At 56.5% G+C, this 18,256-nt stretch overlaps 1 protein-coding gene across 13 annotated transcripts in view; it reads left to right on the plus strand.

Annotated features, from left to right (window-relative positions):
* CUX1 (cut like homeobox 1) overlaps window positions 1-18,256 on the plus strand; it is a 313,006-nt gene that overhangs the window by 149,164 nt on the left and 145,586 nt on the right. The gene's annotated exons all lie outside the window — the stretch shown is intronic.

The raw sequence follows: 18,256 nt of genomic DNA on the forward strand, positions 1-18,256 counted from the left end.
TTGGCATTGGGATTTACCCCCCGCCCGTCCTGGTGAAGGGGGCCGGGTTGGAATGCCAGGCAGGCGGTGCTGTGGGTGCAGAGGGACACGCCCCTGGGCTGCCCTCGCTACCGTGGGGTGCACGAACCTCCTGGGGGCAGTCTCCGTGTTCCCCGAGCTGGTCTGGGCTGCCGTCACCGTGAAGCCACCCACGTGGAACAGATGACTGGGGCCGTGGGAGTCGGGTAGGAATCCCAGGATCCCACGTGACTCCAGCCAAGAGTCACAGGAGGACATCGGGGCACAGTCTAAGGAAGTGTTTCCTGTAGATCCTTCCAGAAGAGGGCTGAGCTGTCTGGCAGAGGGGTGGGGTGTCCACCCTGGCTCCCTGCTAATGGGAGCAGTGTCCACAATGGGGAGCGGGGAGGGTTTTGGGGGTGGCACTCACGCCCCTTCCCAACGCTTTGTGTAGAGGTCCCGTGAGTTCCAGAAACCCAGGCGCGTGTGGGCTTGCTGGCTCTCACCTGCTTAGCCTCTCCTGTTGGAAAAGTGGGAATTGCGACAACGCCAGGCTGTGATGAGTACAGGGAGCGAGAGTCAAAGAACTGTGCTGGCCTGTCCTTGGGAATGCGATGTTTTTCCAAGTGCACAAGTCACAGAGGACTCACAGAGTGTGGGGGAGGAGAGAGGCAGAAGGTTCAGCCTGGGGCAAGTGACCCAGGGTGGCACCTCCTGAGGACACAGGTCCCAGGGGTAGGGTTCCGGGGCCTGAGCTCCCAGGTCGGTGACTGGGGCTGACAGGTTCATGGCAGACAGGTGACAGCAGAGGGTGAGGGGAGGAGGAGGTGGAATGAGAAGACATTTTTTTTAAAGGTATATTCATTTAGAAAAAGTTGAAGAAGAAAGAAAGAGACAATCTTCTCTCCACCGTTCAGTCTTCAGATGGCTGCAATGCCAGGGCTGGGCCAGGCCAAAGCCAGGAGCTTCATCCGGGTCTCCACGTGGGTACAGAGGCCCAACAAACGCTTTGACCATCTTCTGCTGCTTCCCAGGCCGTTAGGGTGTTGGAGTGGAGTGGAGTGTAGCAGCTGGGAGAGGAGCTGGGACCCCTAGGGGCTGCCCATGTCTCAGGCCACAGTGCCGGCCCCAAGGGTCCGGGACGTTCGGGGGATCCCTGTAGAAAGAGGGATGCAGCTGTGGTTGGGGGTAAGGGCTGAGGCTTCTAGAAGGCAGGATAGTCTTGTCTCTGTTCAGTCTCTGGCCTCCACGCCCCCCCCCCCCACCCACCGTGCGCGCTCAGCCTGGGAAGACACAGGACGCCCTCATCGCAGGTCTCCATGGCCGGCCTGGCCTTTTCCCCCACCACGTTTGCTCTTCCGTGTTCCTTCTCCTGTCGGGCAGCTTTGGAAGGACCCCCGGGCGTGGGGTTCCTCCGGCCGAGAGCACCCAGTGCGCCTTGTCTTATGGGTGTCTGCTTCCCTCCCTTCCTGCAATGGTGCAGCGGGCGCCCTCACAGCCACGCGGGCCCCTCCCGCCCCTGTGCCGAGCATCCGGAAGTCAGCCGCAGCGAGCGGGGCATTGTATCCGAGACACACGCGTGCGGCTTAAGGAGATGTCAGCACTCCCCGTGTTCCCGCACCACCCCCAACACCACAGCCAGGGACATTAACATAATTCCAAATCAGATGTCCCCTCCCGAGCTGAGCCGGGACACGTGCGCCCGTGGCGTCCCTGTGACTAAACAAGGATCTTCAGAACATTCACGGAGAAAAACTGTACGGATTTCAATTCTTTGTACCAAAATAAAACTTCTTTCTAATTCAAGAGGCTGAGACAGACAGAGCGTGTGCCCATCCCCTGGTTCTTTCCCCCGGATGCCTGCAGTGCAGTGTGCGGGCCAAGCCGAAGCCAGGAGCCCTGAACTCATACCAGGTCTCCCACGTGGGTGGCAGGGGCCCCGGTACTTGAGCCCTCACCTGCTGCCCCCCAAGGTCTGCTGTCGCTGGAAGCTGTGGATCGGAAGAGAGGCGGGACTCAAACACGAGCCCCCGGTGCAGGATCCGGGCATCCCCAGTGGCGTCTGGGCAGCTGTGCCGACACCTGTTCCTGAGCTGAGGTTTCAGCTGCCTGGCCCGCTAGCTCCATCGTTCCCCCTCGTATCTTTGCGTGTGTTTAATGCTGACACGCTTTCTGGCCCTCCTCCCCACCTGTATTTTCCTTTTTCATTACATTGATTTTTTTTTCCTTGAAGAAGCCACACCAGCGATGGGTTCCTCCATCCTCTGGATGGGGGGGAATAGTAGATTGGGTTCTGGTTAACATTAAACTTGAGAAGCCAGAGAGACATGTGGGCTTCCCCATTTGCCTGCTTCGTAAAGGCTATTTAAAAGGCAGATACATTTTAGCACTGTTAATTAATATTTATGGAGCCTTTGCCAGTTGCCGTGTTCTTAGTGAATTTTGTTGCGTGTATGCCGGGTGTACAACAGGGTAGGATGTATAGGGAGATAGTAGAGTGGTTACTGCAGTGGGACAGGTCGGCGCGTCCATCCGCTCACATGGTTAGGCCCCGCCCCGCGGCAGGGGCAGCCGGAGCCTGCTCACTGAGTTTACTGACCACAGTAAACCCCAGGTCCTACCTGAGGTCCCCAGACTTGGCCACCTGCGTGCCTGCTGCCTTGGGTCCCTTGTCCACCCACACTGGTCTGTTTCCCCTAAGGGGTCTGCGCTGGGAAGTGAGCTGGTTTTCAGGGAAGGGGTGAACTCCTGCCTGTTTCTGAAAGGCGGAGAGGAGCCACGCGTGCAGGGAGCAAGGCCAGAGGGCAGTGTGTGCCGGCGCCCGCGAGGGGCCAGGCCTGCTCCCCGCGGTTACCCCAAGAGCCGCAGCCTCTGACCAGAGCTTCTCCTGCTGCGGCGGGGTCTGCCAGAGGGGGTTTATCCCCTGGATGGAGCCTGAGCCCGCCCTAAGGTTTCCTGAGGAAACGCGTGGAACTTGGACAGATTGCTTCCTTCTGCGAGGTCCCCGACAAGAGCCACAGGCGGGTCTCTGCCATCGAGGACTTCACCTTGGACTTGAGGGTCCCGCGGGAGCCTGCATGAGCAGCTCGTTGTGATGGTCTGGGAACACTGACCTGCGCGGGGTGGGACTCTCGCTCCAAGCTCAGCCCACTTCCTCTCTGTGGTCCGTGAGACGGCTTGCCTTTGGCGCCTTCTCCCGTGGCTCTCCACCATCACCCTCTCCATGCCAGCCACCCCCAGTCTCTGCCCTCCCTCGCCTGTCCCCAGGCCTCTGCTTCCCGAAACCCCTACTCTCTCCTCCCCCATACCCAGCCCACTTCCTCTTGGCCTCTCCTCTGTCTAGCAAGGCCCCCTCCCCAAGAAATGAAAGGCTAGGCTCCTGACACCAACCGTGGTGCTTGTCACCACCTCCGGGGCCTCCTGTGACTCTGGCCACATCCCTCTCCGGTCCTAAGATGAGTGAAAGCAGCCCCTCACCCCGGGGTCCAGCCAGGTTCACCCTTGTGGTCCGAGGATCTGCTCAGCTCCTGAGTGCTTGGGCTCCCCAGATGGTTAGGACCCGTGAGGCGAGAGGCCCTGGCTGCTGCTGGTGAGGTGAGAGAGGTCCCGTACGATGTGCTCAGGAGCCACTGAGCACCGTGTGAGCTGTCTTTGATGAAGAAGTGTTGGCCAGCGTCGCGGCTCACTAGGCTAATCCTCCGCCTTGCGGCGCCGGCACACCGGGTTCTAGTCCCAGTCAGGGCGCCGGATTCTGTCCCGGTTGCCCCTCTTCCAGGCCAGCTCTCTGCTGTGGCCCGGGAGTGCAGTGGAGGATGGCCCAAGTGCTTGGGCCCTGTACCCCATGGGAGACCAGAAGAAGCACCTGGCTCCTGCCATCGGATCAGCACAGTGCACCGGTGGCGGCGGCCATTGGAGGGTGAACCAACGGCAAAGGAAGACCTTTCTCTCTCTCTCTCTCTCACTGTCCACTCTGCCTGTCAAAAAAAAAAAAAAAAAAGTGTTGAAATGCCGTCATCACACAGATCATTTAGGGTTCTCCTTGTGAACCCACACGGAAATGGGCTTGCTCTACCCGACCCCCAGTGTGTCACCAGCCCAGCCAACCGCTAGGGACAGTGGGTTCATTCCATTTGGAAGATATCTGGCCCGACAGGAACTGAAGCAGCCCCTTGGGCGCAGCAGCCCTCGCTGTCAGAGGAGCTGGGCTTGCAGCCATGGTCCCTGCTCCTTGCTTCTCTCCCTGAGAAGAGTCTTGGTCTGGGAGGTTGATGGGTGAGGGTCTGGCTTAGGCAGCCTCTTGGCAGTAGGAGACCTGGGGTCCATAAGCCCAGTGTCCTGCAGGAGGACGTGCCTCCTAAGAACCAACGTGAATGCTTTTCCTTGAGTGGGGACACCGAAGACGGGAAATCCATGCTTTCCAAAAATACAGCAGGATGCGCTCCAGTCAGAAGAAGGGCATAACAAGTGCAATCGATAATAAAAGCCCTCAGAAGAGAAACGAAGTCAGGGAGAGAAACAGCCTCCAACTTGGGTCTTTCCAAAGACAGCCATGATTGACAAGTCACTCCTCCAGTGGAGACACCAGGGGGAGGGATAAGTGGGCGAGCATCCCGGCCGATGCCCAGGTGAGTGGAGGAGGATGGGAAGCCATTGTACGCCAGTCCGTATGAAAGCTTAGCCAGAATGGAGCAACTCTTAGAATACCATCAGCACAGCCGGTGGACGAGGGAGCATGAAGGCCGACCGGCCCCGGAGCTGTCAGATTCCCATGCGGCCCAGACGGTGTGCTGGGAGCGTTTGTCAGCTCTTGGCGGAAAAGGTCGTTCCGATCTTTTGCTAGACTTCTTCAGAAAAGAGGAAACACTTTTCTAACTCATTTTCTGAAATTAGCATGACCTTCTACAAAACCAGACGTGAGCGCTGCGAGAAAGGAAAATTGAAAAGCCAGCTCATTTATGAACAGAGACGCCCAAGTCCTTAAACAGATAGTATCGATAAGTTGAATCCATCAGTCATGGGCTACCCAATGGATGCTGTTTGGTTTAACATTCCAAGAGGTATTTAATCACTCACAGGCTAAAGAAGAAAAAATCCATTTCAGTGGAAAAATAGTTTGTCAAAATTCATTCATGATTTTCAAAACTGAGTAGAAGCAGAGGGAAACTAACCCGATAAAAGGTACTTAGCAAAAGCCCATGCCAATCATCAGACTCCGGGACGTGAAGATGACGTTTTGTTTACAGCCCACCGGGGCTCCCTTGACTTCACATCGTCGTATGAGTCTTAGCAGCAGTGAAGTACCGAGGACTGGCACCAAAGCAAGCCGTCAGCCTCAATGATTTCTCAAGCAACTAGAGACAAAATCCGTGCACACGTCATCGCGTCACTCCCCATCAGCAGCAAACGCAAAGCGTAGTTTTTCAGGAAGGACATCGGCGGCCGTAGCAACAGCCAAAGCAGGGACACCCACGGGCAGCACCGCTTTGATGAAGGGCAGGCTGGACGCGTGCCCGAGGTGCGGGTTATCTGGCAACGACAACGACGTCTCCGCTGTGTCCCCGCCCTCACCTGGTGATGCGTTTCTCAGAATGCATCCCTGCCCCGCATGACCGTGCGGCTGTGGCCGCCCCATGGGACTGTGGAGAAGGATCTTCATGCAGAGTTACGTGGAGAGAGACGGTACTCAGAGATAGAAGTTCCCACTTCCAGATGGATCACAGAGGCGGTCGCTGATTCCAGAATTTATACACATGCAAAAGTGGATGCCAGTAACAGTGAAGGTGGTATTGATCCACATTGAGATGGAGCCCGGAGACGGATAGCGACACCCGTGGGACCTAATAAAGCAACCAGAACTGGCCCGTCCCTGCGCCGAGGCTGCACCTACTGCACAGGGGGCTTGCTGATGGACGCGTGAGGCAAGGGAGCCTGCGGCACGTGGTCCTTCCACAGCTGCTCAATCCATAAAGACATTTTTTAAGGTTTATTTTATCTGTTTGAAAGGCAGAGTTGCAGGGGTTGTGGGGAGAGAGATCTTCTGTCCGCTGGTTCACTCTCCAAATAGCTGCAATGGCTGGGACAGGGCCAGGCTGAAGCCAGGAGCCAGGAGCTTCATCTAGGTCTCCCACCTGGGCGCAGGGGCCCAAGCCTTTGGGCCAGCTTCCTCTGTTCTCCTAGACACATTAGCAGGGAGCTGGATCGAAGTGGAGCAGCCAGGACACAAACCAGCACCGAAATGGGTTGCCAGTGTCTCGGGCGGCAGCTTTACCCACTATGCCATGACACCGGCCCCTCCCTGTGGATCCTTACCTCTACTCAAATGCAAGCAAAATTACAGGGAGAGACTTGAGCAGGTCTTCGAAGCATTTAGAAGGGAACATGAAGCATGGTTATCCCTTTGTGTGAAATGGACCTGCCTCTCCCAGGATGCTTCCCGGCGTCTGCCCCATAAAGACCCAGACTCGGCTGAATGCTTTTCATGGGAAAGAGACGCCTCAGACGTCAGCGGGGCCTCTGGGGTTGGCAGTGCCCCTGCAGCCTTGGCCGGAAGCTCCACTACAGAGAGGGGGAGAGGGCCGCACCCCTCATTCACAAAGATCCTTGTGCACATGCATTGCCCGGGGGAAGAAGACCCAGTAAGAAAATGAGCAGAAGTCGATAGACTGGTCAGTAGATGTATTCAAGAGGTGGCTCAAGCCCGATGGTGACCATTGAAATAAAACTAAAATAACTTGCATGCAAAGTATTCAGCCCTGCTAGATTGGCCAAAGGTGCCAAGTCAGGCGGAGTGTGAATTGGTGTCAGGAATTTTGAAAGCAAATTCCGCATCGGCTGACAGACACCTAGGTGCCGCGACACAGCAGTTCTACAGCTAAGAGTGTTTCCTAATACACTCATTAGGCCCAGGAAGTAAGTTCTGGAACTTTAAAAATGGTCGACAAGGAGGAACAACCCAGGTGTCTGCTGAGAAAGGACAGGTGTAGGTGCTCCGCAGCCTTCACAGTGAAGACCCGAGCAAGGTGTGGACGTTCACGTCATGGACCGTGACACGGCAGGGAAGCAGGTGAAGTTCAAGTCCGTGCAGCCCTGGGCTGGCCTGGTGCAGGTGCACATCCGTGGAGAAACCATGAGGCAAAGCAAGACAAGGGGACCAGGAGGTGCGGGGCACCAGGGCCTCGTCTGGGACTCGCGGAGGAGAGAGAGCCACAGCTCCTGTGCCGCAGCAGGGTTTGTGCCTGACGGCCCTGGAACGGAAGTTGGGCCAAGGAAACCGTGTGCGTTCATTTGACAAACGTTTTGCGTGGAACCTTCAGTAATGAAGATTCAAAGAGACACGGGAGAGCTGTACTCTGAGGCCAGTCTTGCAGAAGCGTCACCTGATGGGAGTGCGCGGGGGGCCCCTAGCAGGCCAGTTTACCCAGGGTCCTTCCCTGCGTCCCTCTGTGGCATCCCCCCTCCAGCTGTACACGGGTCACCTGTCACAGGAGGGCCTGGGGAGGAGCAAACAGGGAGAGGCTCACAGGGCCCTCCCACTGCTGCGGCTTCGCAGGGGGCAGAGAGTGCCGAGCCCCGACGGCCGCAGAGCTGGTGCAGGCCCCGAGCTGCGTGCACCCGGCCCTCGGCCCGCCCCTTCCTCTCCCTGCTCCTCGCGTGTGCTCCGGAGCCCGCCTCCTGCTTTCCGGGAGCCACCACATATCAGCCTCTGCTACCTTCTGGATTGTTTGCTGCAGCGTCCCCTACAAGCTCGAGTGGGTTCCGTTCCACGAGAGTGGGCGGGGAGGGACTGCCGAGCCCCCCCCACCCCGTGCCGTCCCAGCCCTGGTTTCAGGAGCCCCACGTCCCCGCCAGGGACTCCTCCCTCTATAGGTTTGCTGCTCACGCCCTCCATGGCCCTGTGCCCCCTGGGGTTCCTCTCCCTGCTCCAGCTATTGACTCTGTCCCGTGGACAGTGCCTTCTGCCTAGCAGATCTCCACATCCAGCGTTCCCGCTGTCCCCGCTCCTGTACACAGAGTCCCGTGGAGCTGCACTGCGTGTCGGGTGGGCGTGTGTGGATCAGAGTGTGTCGGGTTGGCATGTGAGGGTCAGAGCATGTCGGGTTGGCGTGTGAGGGTCGGAGCGTGTCGGGTGGGCGTGTGAGGGTCGGAGCGTGTTGGGTGGGTTTGTGAGGGTCGGAGCGTGTCAGGTGGGCGTGTGAGGGTTGGAGCGTGTCGGGTGGGTGTGTGAGGGTTGGAGCGTGTCAGGTGGGTGTATGAGGGTCAGAGCGTGTCGGGTGGGCGTGTGTGGATCGGAGCGTGTCAGGTGGGCGTGTGAGGGTCGGAGCGTGTCAGGTGGGCGTGTGAGGGTCGGAGCGTGTCGGGTGGGCGTGTGAGGGTCAGAGCGTGTCGGGTGGGCGTGTGCGGATCAGAGCGTGTCGGGTGGGCATGTGAGGGTCAGAGCGTGTCGGGTTGGCGTGTGAGGGTCGGAGCGTGTCGGGTGGGTGCGTGAAGGTCGGAGCGTGTCGGGTGGGTGCGTGAGGGTCAGAGCGTGTCGGGTGGGCGTGTGCGGATCAGAGCGTGTCGGGTGGGCGTGTGAGGGTCGGAGCGTGTCAGGTGGGTGTGTGAGGGTCGGAGTGTCTCGGGTAGGCGTGAGAGGGTTGCAGTATTGTAGATTGTTGTATCACCTGGACATACTAAAGACCTAACTGAAAATCTGCCTCCTTCGTTCCCTTTAGGTGTAATTGACAAATACATGAGTTTATGTGTTTACTGTGTGTGACGTGAAGTTTTGGGATTTGCATTCGCTGTGAAGTGATTCCCAGTCAGGCCAGTTCACGTGTCTGTCCCCTCATATGGTTACCGTATGTGTGTGTGCGTGTGTGTGCGTGTGATGAGAAGTCTTAGGAGCGCTCTCTCAGCGAGTTTCATGTACCCATCATGGTCATTAGCTAAGTCATCACGCTGTGCCTTGATCCACGAAACGCACTCCTCCTACTTAGCTGAGGCTTTCACGCTCGGGCCAGGACTCCCCAGACCCGGCACGCGCCCTGCGGTCCTCTGCTTCCGTGACTCCGCCTTCTCCGGAGCGCGCGCTTGGGTGAGACCATGTGTGTTTGCCTTTCTGCGCCTGGCGCGTTTCACGTCGTCGTGCCCCTGCCTGCGTCCGTGCTGTCGCACACGGCAGGGTGGCCCTCTTGTTTTAGGCGGAGTAATACTCCGTCGTGTGCACACGGCGCCTGTTCTTCGCCCCTGCATTGTCGTCGGGCCTTGAGGTCACCCCAGGGTGTCGGCCATTGTGAACGACGAAGTGAACATGGGCGTGCACGCAGCTCCAGACAGTTCTGACGCCGTGTCCTTTGGGTCCGTACCCGGATGTGGCGTGGCCGGGTCCCTGGCGACTGTCATTTTTGCAGAACCTCCACACCATTCCACAGTGGCTCACCTACGTCCCCACCGATGGCCTGGGGCGATTTCCTCCTGCCCCCATCCTCGCCAGCGTTTCTCCTGTTCACAATAGCTGTCCCGACCAGTGTGGAAAGATCCCTCCTTGTCTTGAGTGGCTTTTTTCTCTGACAGAAGTTTGATCACTGTTTTTTGTTTTTTTTTTTTTTTTTTTTGAATGTATTTTATTTATTCAAAAGGCAGAGTTACAGAGAGAGGAGAGAGAGAGAGTGCAAGTGAACTTCTACCAACTGATTCATTCCCCAAAAGGCCGCAATGGTTGGGACTGGGCCAGGCTGACGCCGGGAGCCAGGAACTCCATCTGGGTCTCCCATGTGGGTAGCAGGGGCCCAAAGACTTGATCTATATTCTGCTGCCTCCCCAGGCACCTGAGCAGGGAGCTGGGTCAGAAATGGAACAGCTGGGACTTGAACTTGCGCTCATTTGCAATGCGGGTGTCGCAGGTAGTGGCATAACCCGTCGTGCCATAACGCTGGCCCCCAAGTATCATTGTGTACCTGTTGGCTGTTTGCATGTCTTCCTTTGAGAGATAGCCATTCAGAGCCTTAGCTAGTGGAAAAGAATTTTTTTAATTTTGTTTATTAGAGACAGAGAAAGACAAACAGAGATGGAGATCTCGTATCTACAGGTTTGCTTCCTAGATGCCCACAACAGCTGGAGGTGGGCCGGGCTGAAGCTGGGAGCCAGGAGCTCCACCCAGGTTTCCCACGGGGGCGTCAGAAACCCAGGCACCGCAGTATGGGACACAGGTGTCCCAAGAGGCGTCTCAACCACTGTGCCACACCCCCTTCGTTCCGTTCCTGAGTTACTTGATTTCTTGTTACTGAGTTGTTAACGTCTCCCCTCTTCAGAGGCTGCGGTCCCACCAGGTTTGTCACATCTGCAAGCCCATCGGAGTCGCCAGCTGCGTGCGTCTTCTTAGGGGAACTTTGCCCTCCCTCTCCCCTCCTCCGCAGCAGTGAGAATCTGCTGGGTTCGGCGCCCGAGACTCCACACTAGGTCCTGAGAGGTCTACACTCCCCTCCCAGGGCTGTCTGAGCCATCTGTGCCTTTGGGCCCTGGCAGCCCTAGAAGGCGACTGTGGAACGGACCAGGCACCTTGGGGACTGGCCGGCTCTGGCTGGGTGCACCTCAGAAGGCTGCACGGGACATGGCCTGCCTCCCTGACCCCTTCCCGCGGGACCCTTTGCTCCCCCAGCCCAGTGGTCACGGTGGTGACGGGGCTGCTGTGTTTTCATGATCTCCCAGCGAAATCCCAAGGCCTACTGGCTGCCGCGTCTTCCTGTAGGTTCGCCCCATGATGGCTCAATTAGGGGAGCAGTAGGACTGTGGTTCAATATCCAGGCCAGCGTCATAATTGAAAACACGTTTGCTGCTACAAAGCTGCAGCTGGTTTGGTTCTGCTCATGCAGAAAAGGATATAACCTTGCATAACATAGGAAATGAACGGTTGAGAGAGAAGCCAAATTCAATTTCAGTCAGATATGTTGAGGCTGAGTCCATGATCTATGGGAGCCAGGGCAGGGGCCGCGCGCATGTGGAAAGGCGCGCACTCAGCAGTCTATTAATCACGGCCGCCCGCCCGGCGCAGCGCCGCCACCGCCGCCGGGGGCCACCGCGCCCCGCGCGCTCCTCCACGGGGCTGGAGCGCGGCCAAGCCCTCCAGAAGTTAACCTCTTAAAGACCCGGAGCTGCTTTCTGTTGAATAAATGTAATTTTGTGGTCAGAAATAAATGCTTGTGATGTAGCAGGAGCTTTGAAAACAACGGCGAGCCAAAGCTATTACAAATTGCTCTGTGTTGGGAAGTCAACAGCAGACATCCAAATGCCGTGCGCACGCCAAATTGATTTCGGCCCAGAGCTCTGTAGCTATTCAATAAAAGTCCTATTAAACCATTGTATGTAATGAACAATCCCGAGCAAATCTAATATTTTCAGTGGATAATTATTTTTAACATCCTCTCGGTAACCGTCAGTGGATTTCTTGGCTGTCTATAATGCCACCCCCTCCTTCCCCGCCCCGGGCAGGACGGGCCTTCTGCCAGCCCCGGGGACCAGCATCAGATACCCAGCTGCCCGGATGGTGCCCTGAACACAGGGCTCTGGAGCTGGGGGCCCAATGGTGGCAGGCTGGCTTGGGGCCAGCCCTGCACCCGGGGAAGGGTGCACAGGGTTCCTGGTGTCTCCCGCTTGCTGGCACAGAGCAGGTGCCTGGGAAATGTTTGTGGAATTGACCTGGTTTGGTTGGACTGGAGAAGAGGCGATCCCAGGGGGCCCTAGAATACCTTAGGACGAAGCAGTGCCGGCGTGGTGGTCCGAGAGCCTGAGTCTCTTGGTCCCGCTGGTTGGAGGTGAGCAGTGAAGTCCCTTGATACGAGGGTGCTGGTGCCAGTCCCCAGGCACCCCAGGAGGCCCTGCACTGGCCCACTTCTCTCTCTTCCTTGGCACCTGGGGAAGGAAGCAGACGCTGATGGAGCCCCCTGGGGGAGCTGGCTGCAGCCAAGTGGGCTTCCCCTCGGCCACGCCACCGTCTTGTTTGTGGCAGTCACCCCACCATGCCACGCTGGATTGTGGCTCTGTGTCACTCTCCCCTTCTAGACATGAGCTTCCTGGGGACAGGGCCTGCGCATTCCTCCTTTCACTATTCGCTAGATCTGAACCAGACTGGCTTGTGATGGTGGGTAAGCCGGCGGAGACACGGCTCTCACGGAGTTCTTAGAGCTTGGCAGGTCTGTGTCACCACATGGCACAGTGCTGGGCACATAGTAGACGGTCAGTAAGTGATGGACAGTTGGGTGGGCAGATCGGTGGGGGGGAAGGGGAGGGATGCCCGTGTGCCTAAGGGATGGATGATGGGTGGGTAAGCACTGATGGCGGATGGATGAAAATGGATGAGTGGCTGGATGAGGAGGGATGGATTGGGGTGGGTGGGTGGATGAGGATGGATGAGGTTGGCCGGGCAGGGATGGATGAATGGGTGAGAATGGACGGTGGATAAGGATGGCTGGATAAGGACTGGTGATGGATGGGGGTAGATGAAGATGGATGGATGCAGATGGAAGAGTGGGTGGGTGAGGATGGGTCAGCCGATGGATGGGGTGGATGGGGGATGGGGGACGATAGATATGGATGGGTGGGTGAGGGTGGATGGATGGATGTGAGCGGTTGGGGTAATATATCTTAATGAGCATTACAAGTCGGATTTGTCTGGAAGAAGAAACTGATTCCTAATAGCTTTCCCCACCCTACTTCATACTAAAATCATCCAATTTGTAATACCCAGTCCTATAGTGTTGATTTGATTATCATAAAATTTAAATTACGAGGGCATTTTATTTCCTGCAGCTCTGCATCCTCTTGGAAAAACTCGATCTGGGTGTTAATTAGGTTTTGCTGGTTGTTCCATCGATTGAATGTACTAGTTCCTTTGGGACCGAACAAGTGGCCAAAAGGAGGGCGGTGTTCACAGGTGTGTGGCCCTGAGGATGGAGGGCAAGGATGCCCCTGGGGTACACAGGGAGCCCAGAGGTGTCCTGCTGCCTCTGTGTGGAACTCTGCCAGTCGTCTTCTGCGTGGCCTTCCCAGCCACAGAGCCCCATTTCCATGGGCGCCTGCAGGGTGCAGTGTGCGGCCCCCAACTCCAGGCTCTCGGCCCCACTCCCCTCCACCATGTCCTGGCCCAGTCCTGGAGTCTGTGGGTCCCTCAAGCCCCCTTCTGCTCAGCCAGAGGTCACCCCGTTGTCACTGCACTCTCGCCACCTCCAGCGAGCCTTCCCAGGGAGAAGGCGACTTGCAGGGTCACACGCTCGTGAGCCATCTGCACAGACAGGTTCTCGTGGGTGGGGCACCCAGGCCTCTGCACACGCCTGGTGCTCATTCTGCTCCCTCCCGTCTGGAAGGGGTGTGGACACTGCCGGCTGGAGTTTTTAAGGCATTTGGGCTGTGGGTCTGTTGGACCTGTGCCCCGCGTGTGTGAACTTGCTGAACGTTCTAAATTCTTGCCAGCGCCTAGTGGTGTCCCAGCTCATGGCCTGTTCTGCCCAGGGCTGCCCCTTGGCCCTTCTCGCCCAGGTCTCATACAAGCACCTCGAGAGGCAGGACTGGGGACAGCATTGGAAGGGCAGCCTGTCCCGTGGCTGGCAGAAGGTGGAGCTAGCGTGGAGAGCAAGTTCCTCTGAAAGCCCGCCAGTGGCAGGTGGCGCTTCGGCCGGGGGAAGGAGCAGGACGTCTCTTCCACTTCCCCTTGTCGTCTCGCTTCGTCTCCCCGGCAGCGCAGCCACGAGCACCTTTAGGCTGCCGTCTATAGGGACAAGACAGCGAGCCCAGACAGGTCACGAAACTTGACTGAAGCCACGGAGCTGGAACGTGGATCGCGCAGCCTGGGCTTCCTCCCCAAAGCTTGGAAGTGTCTCGAAACTGCTCCCAAAGCAGAGACGAGGGGGCTCCTGGGAGCTCCTGCTTGGTCCTCCAGTGGGACAAGCAGCGAGAAATGCATGGGTTCGCAGCAGGAGCTCGGCTTTCAGATCTCCACCCCTCGGACTTCTCCAGGCTGGGTGTTTGGGGACTTGGGGAGGGTACCTCTGGCCCAGGGACACGGAGCTGGCATCGTCCTGGGGCAGACGTCTGAGTGTGTGTTCCCTGCAAGCCAGCAGACCAGTGCCATTGCACTGTCCATCCGTCCTCCCACAGCTGCCGGCTGCCGCTCTGGGCCAGGGCCTCTTGGGGGCGCAGGATCAGACTTCTGGAGGTGCAGCCACTGCTCTCCCCTCCTCACCCTCTCTCTCCTGGCTTCTCACTGAGAGTTGCAGGAAAAAATGCAAAACGAGTCACGACTTTGGACGGGGTCTGGACATCGTCACTCGCTAGCGTGACTCTGAGTCCTTGCAGCTCTTCTGTGTCTCATGTGTATGGTGGGAAATCGGCCTGCAGTGTAGACACAGGTGTGCGTGCAGTGACGCACCGCGGGAGGGCACTTTGGTCAGCGGGGGCCTCACGTACAGCTGTGGTCCCAGAGGTTCCTGTCACCTGGTAATGTCGGAGCTGTCACGAGGTTATCCTGCGCGGTGTCGCGCGGGTCGTGATACTGATGCAAACACACCTGTGCTGTCAGTCATCTGAAAACGTGGTTGTGTAATGTACAACACTAAAGTGACTGCTAGGGGTCTGTGTATTAATATGCTTTATTTCATCACTCCTCACTGAAAAAGCATGAACCACGAACCACTTTTCTGTGTGGCACCGGCAGCAGCCTCGCCCGTCTCCTCTTAAGGCTCCTTACTCATTCATTGGAGAGCCAAAGCTTCCCTCTGCGGGTCCACTCCCCGAATGCCTACAGCAGCCGGGGCTGAGCCGAGCCAGAGGTGGACGCCAAGAGCTCAATGCAGGTTTCCGTGTGGCTGCCAGGAGCCCAGTAACTTGAGCTATCAGCACGGCCTCCCACGGTCCACATGGGCCGGAATGAAACCCAGGCGCCCGCTCTGAGATGTGGGCGTCCGTCAGGAGGCCTTGTGGCGTGTTGGGTTGGTCTGTGGAACTTGCACAGCCGTGTTTCTCAGAATGTTGTCTGCTGGTGATCCGTGGCTGTATTCGAAGATCCGGGCATGAGAGCAGTGTCCGGCTGCACGTGGCTCTAGTTATTGGTTCTAGAACCCTCTAGATCCTTCGACCTCTCCAACAGTGGTGCTCCCCCAGGTTTCAGTCTCCCTCTCGTGGGCTCTCACCGTCCCCTTGTCCCAACCAGGTTCCCTGGGTAACCACCTCGGGGCTGATAGCCCCAAATCTTAGTCTCTGGCCGCACAGGCCTCCCTGGAGCTCCCATTTGGGGCATCTAACGAGCAGTAAACCCCACCTCCCCACACACGCTGTGACCTCTGATGGCTCTTGGGTGAGAACCAGGCGCCAGTCACCCTGATGGAACCTTGGGAGCAGCCCTGCCCACCATCGATCAGACCCCGTGCACTTCCTGCAGTGGTCTCCCTACCTCCTGTGGGGTCGCCGTCCCATCGGTCACTTTCTGGTTGACATCCTCAGCACGTGCCCCTCCCCCCACAGGCAGGCCCCGCCCCCTCCTGCTCCCCGCTCACCTCCTCCGCCCCAAGGCCCGGCAGAGCCCTGGACGGTTCCATTCCAGGGGATCTCAGTGTGTCTGCACAGCATTGTCTGCCTTGACACTCACCTTCAGTGTGCAAAACGGAGGACCCGGAGCCCGAATCGTGCTGTCCTACCCGGTGTGTAGTTTTTAGAAACAGAAGGCCGCCTGTGAGTGCAGGTGCTTGGACAGGCACGGGGTCGCGCTGGAGGAGGCACAAAAGCGCCGTGAGCTGGCCAGGCCGCTGGCGACGGCAGCACGAGTGCGAAGGAGACCGGCTTGTCGTCCTGTTCTTTGTGTTCCCCTTTCTTTTCACGAGTGGTATTTCATGCAGGCACAAAGCCAAGAAGGAAGCCACACCCCCATGAGCGGTCTCTCCCCGCGTGCCCCACCCCTGCCCGCTCTGCACAGGTCTTGCCGTGGGTCATGGGTGAGGTCATCACGCAGCGTGTGAACACCCTGGTGCTGGCTCCCTGCACGTAGGAACTTTTCAAGACTCATCTCCGTCGTCACGCGTGTCAGTTCCTCGCTCCTTTTATGGCTGAGTACTACTGCGCTGTGTTTTCTTTATCCACTCTCTGTTGATGGCCATTTGGCTTTGTTCTCATGTTTTTGACTATTAAGAATAATGCTGCTTTGAGCATTTATATACACATATTTGTGTAGGGAGGGAACTCTTCCATCTGCTGGTTCACTCCTCAGATGGTTGCAATGGCCAAAGGCCAGGCCAGACCGAAGCCAGGAGCTTCTTCCAGGTCTCCCATGTGGATGCAGGGGCTCAAGACCTCGGGCCATCCTTTGCTGCTTTCCCAGGTGCATTAGCAGGGAGCTAGATTGGAAGTGGAGCAGCCAGGACTCGAACCAGCACCCACATTGTATGCCAGCAATGCAAGCGGTGGCTTAACCCACTACGCCACAGCACCAGCCCCTATCTCTCTCTCTCTATTACATCAGTCATAGTGGCATGGAGTAGTATTTCCTTGTGGTTGTGATTTGCATTTTCCTAATGACTTTTGACCATGAATACTTTTTCATATGCTTATTGGCCATTTGTGACTTTTTTTAGAGAATATATATTCTGTGTATATTCTTTGGAAAAAATCAACTAAGATTCTTTGTCCTCTTGTAAATTGAGTTCATTGTCCATATGGATGAGTTGCAGACTTTTTTTTCCCATCCTATAGTTGTCTTTTCATTTTTTCCCATGCTGTCTTTTGAAGCACCAAGTTTTTAAATATGACGATATCCAACAAATGTGTTTCACTTTTAGATTTTTCTTTTGTTGTTTGTGCTTTGGGTGTTACATCTAAGAAACAAGAAAGTATTCCCAAATCCAAAGTCATGAAGATTCATATCTGCGTTTTCTTGTAAGAGTTTTATAGCTTTAGCACTTGCATTTTTATCTTTGATTCATTTTGAGCTACTTTTTGTAGATAGTGTGAGGTAGGGGCTCAGCTTTGTTCTTTCTGTCCCCACACCATCTGCGAGAAGACTGTGCTTCCCCACCGAAGGGTCTTTTTTTTTTTTTTTTTTTGACAGGCAGAGTTAGACAGTGAGAGAGAGAGAGACAGAGAGAGAGAAAGGTCTTCCTTTTCCGTTGGTTCACTCCCCAAATGGCCACTGCGCTGATCCGAAGCCAGGAGCCAGGTGCTTCTCCTGGTCCCCCATGCAGGTACAGGGCCCAAGCACTTGGGCCATCCTCCACTGCACTCCCAGGCCACAGCAGAGAGCTGGACTGGAAGAGGAGCAACCAGGACTAGAACCGGCGCCTATATGGGGTGCCAGCGCCACAGGCGGAGGATTAGCCTAGTGAGCCACGGCGCTGGCCCCCCAGCTGAAGGGTCTTGTCACTCTCGTCGGGCTTTCTGTCTGAGCCCTCGGGTCCTCTCCATGGACTGCGTCTATCCGTACGCCAGCACCACAGTCCAGTGACCCTAGCTGTGCTCCAAGCTTTGAATTGTGAGTCTTCCCTCTTCGTTTTTCTTTTCCCAGCTTGATTTGCCTGTTTGGGAATCCCTGTGCTTCCCTAGGAATCGTAGGATCAGTTTGTCCGCTTCTCCCGTGAGACCAGCCCTGGTTTGGGTAGGCGTCGCATGGACTCTGTAGGTGCACGCATGACTCTTCACTGTAATGATGCAAAGTCTTCCATCCACGAATGCTGGTTAAGTCTCCATCTGCTCTGGTTTCTTAGGGTTTGCAGGGTAGACGTTTTATGTGTCTTTGGCTAAAAGGATTGCCAAGTGTTTTTATTGTCTTTTTGATGTTTTCATAAATGGATCTCTTTCTTAATTTCATTTCCGATTGTTTATTGCTAGAAAGACAATTGAGTTTTGTAGATTGATCTCGTATCATGCAGCCCGCCAAACACAGTGTGTGTGTGTGTGTGTGTGTGTGTGTGTGTGTGTGTCTTACACTTTTAATTGTTTTTCCTACCCTACACATACATTCTCTGGTCTTCCCCACACCTCTGCTGTGATTCATCGGGGATGGGGGCTCGGGTTGGTGGGAGGAGAAGGGCCCCCCATGCCCTTGGAGTAGAATAGGAGGAGGAAGAACACGCACCGCCCAGCACGTCTGAGCCATGCTTTAAGTGACTTTATTGTCTTCGTGCAGGAATGAATGAAGCAGGAAGTGGGGCAGGCAGCCAGCACACACACACACACACATACACACACACCCAAAGAGCGCTGAGTGTTTACCTCTGGGTTCTGGCTTTGCCTGCTGGCAAGAGAA

This window comes from Oryctolagus cuniculus, chromosome 19 (genome assembly GCF_051225735.1).
Source record: "Oryctolagus cuniculus isolate XC-2025 breed Fujian yellow rabbit chromosome 19, ASM5122573v1, whole genome shotgun sequence".
NCBI classification, from domain to species: Eukaryota; Metazoa; Chordata; class Mammalia; order Lagomorpha; family Leporidae; genus Oryctolagus; species Oryctolagus cuniculus.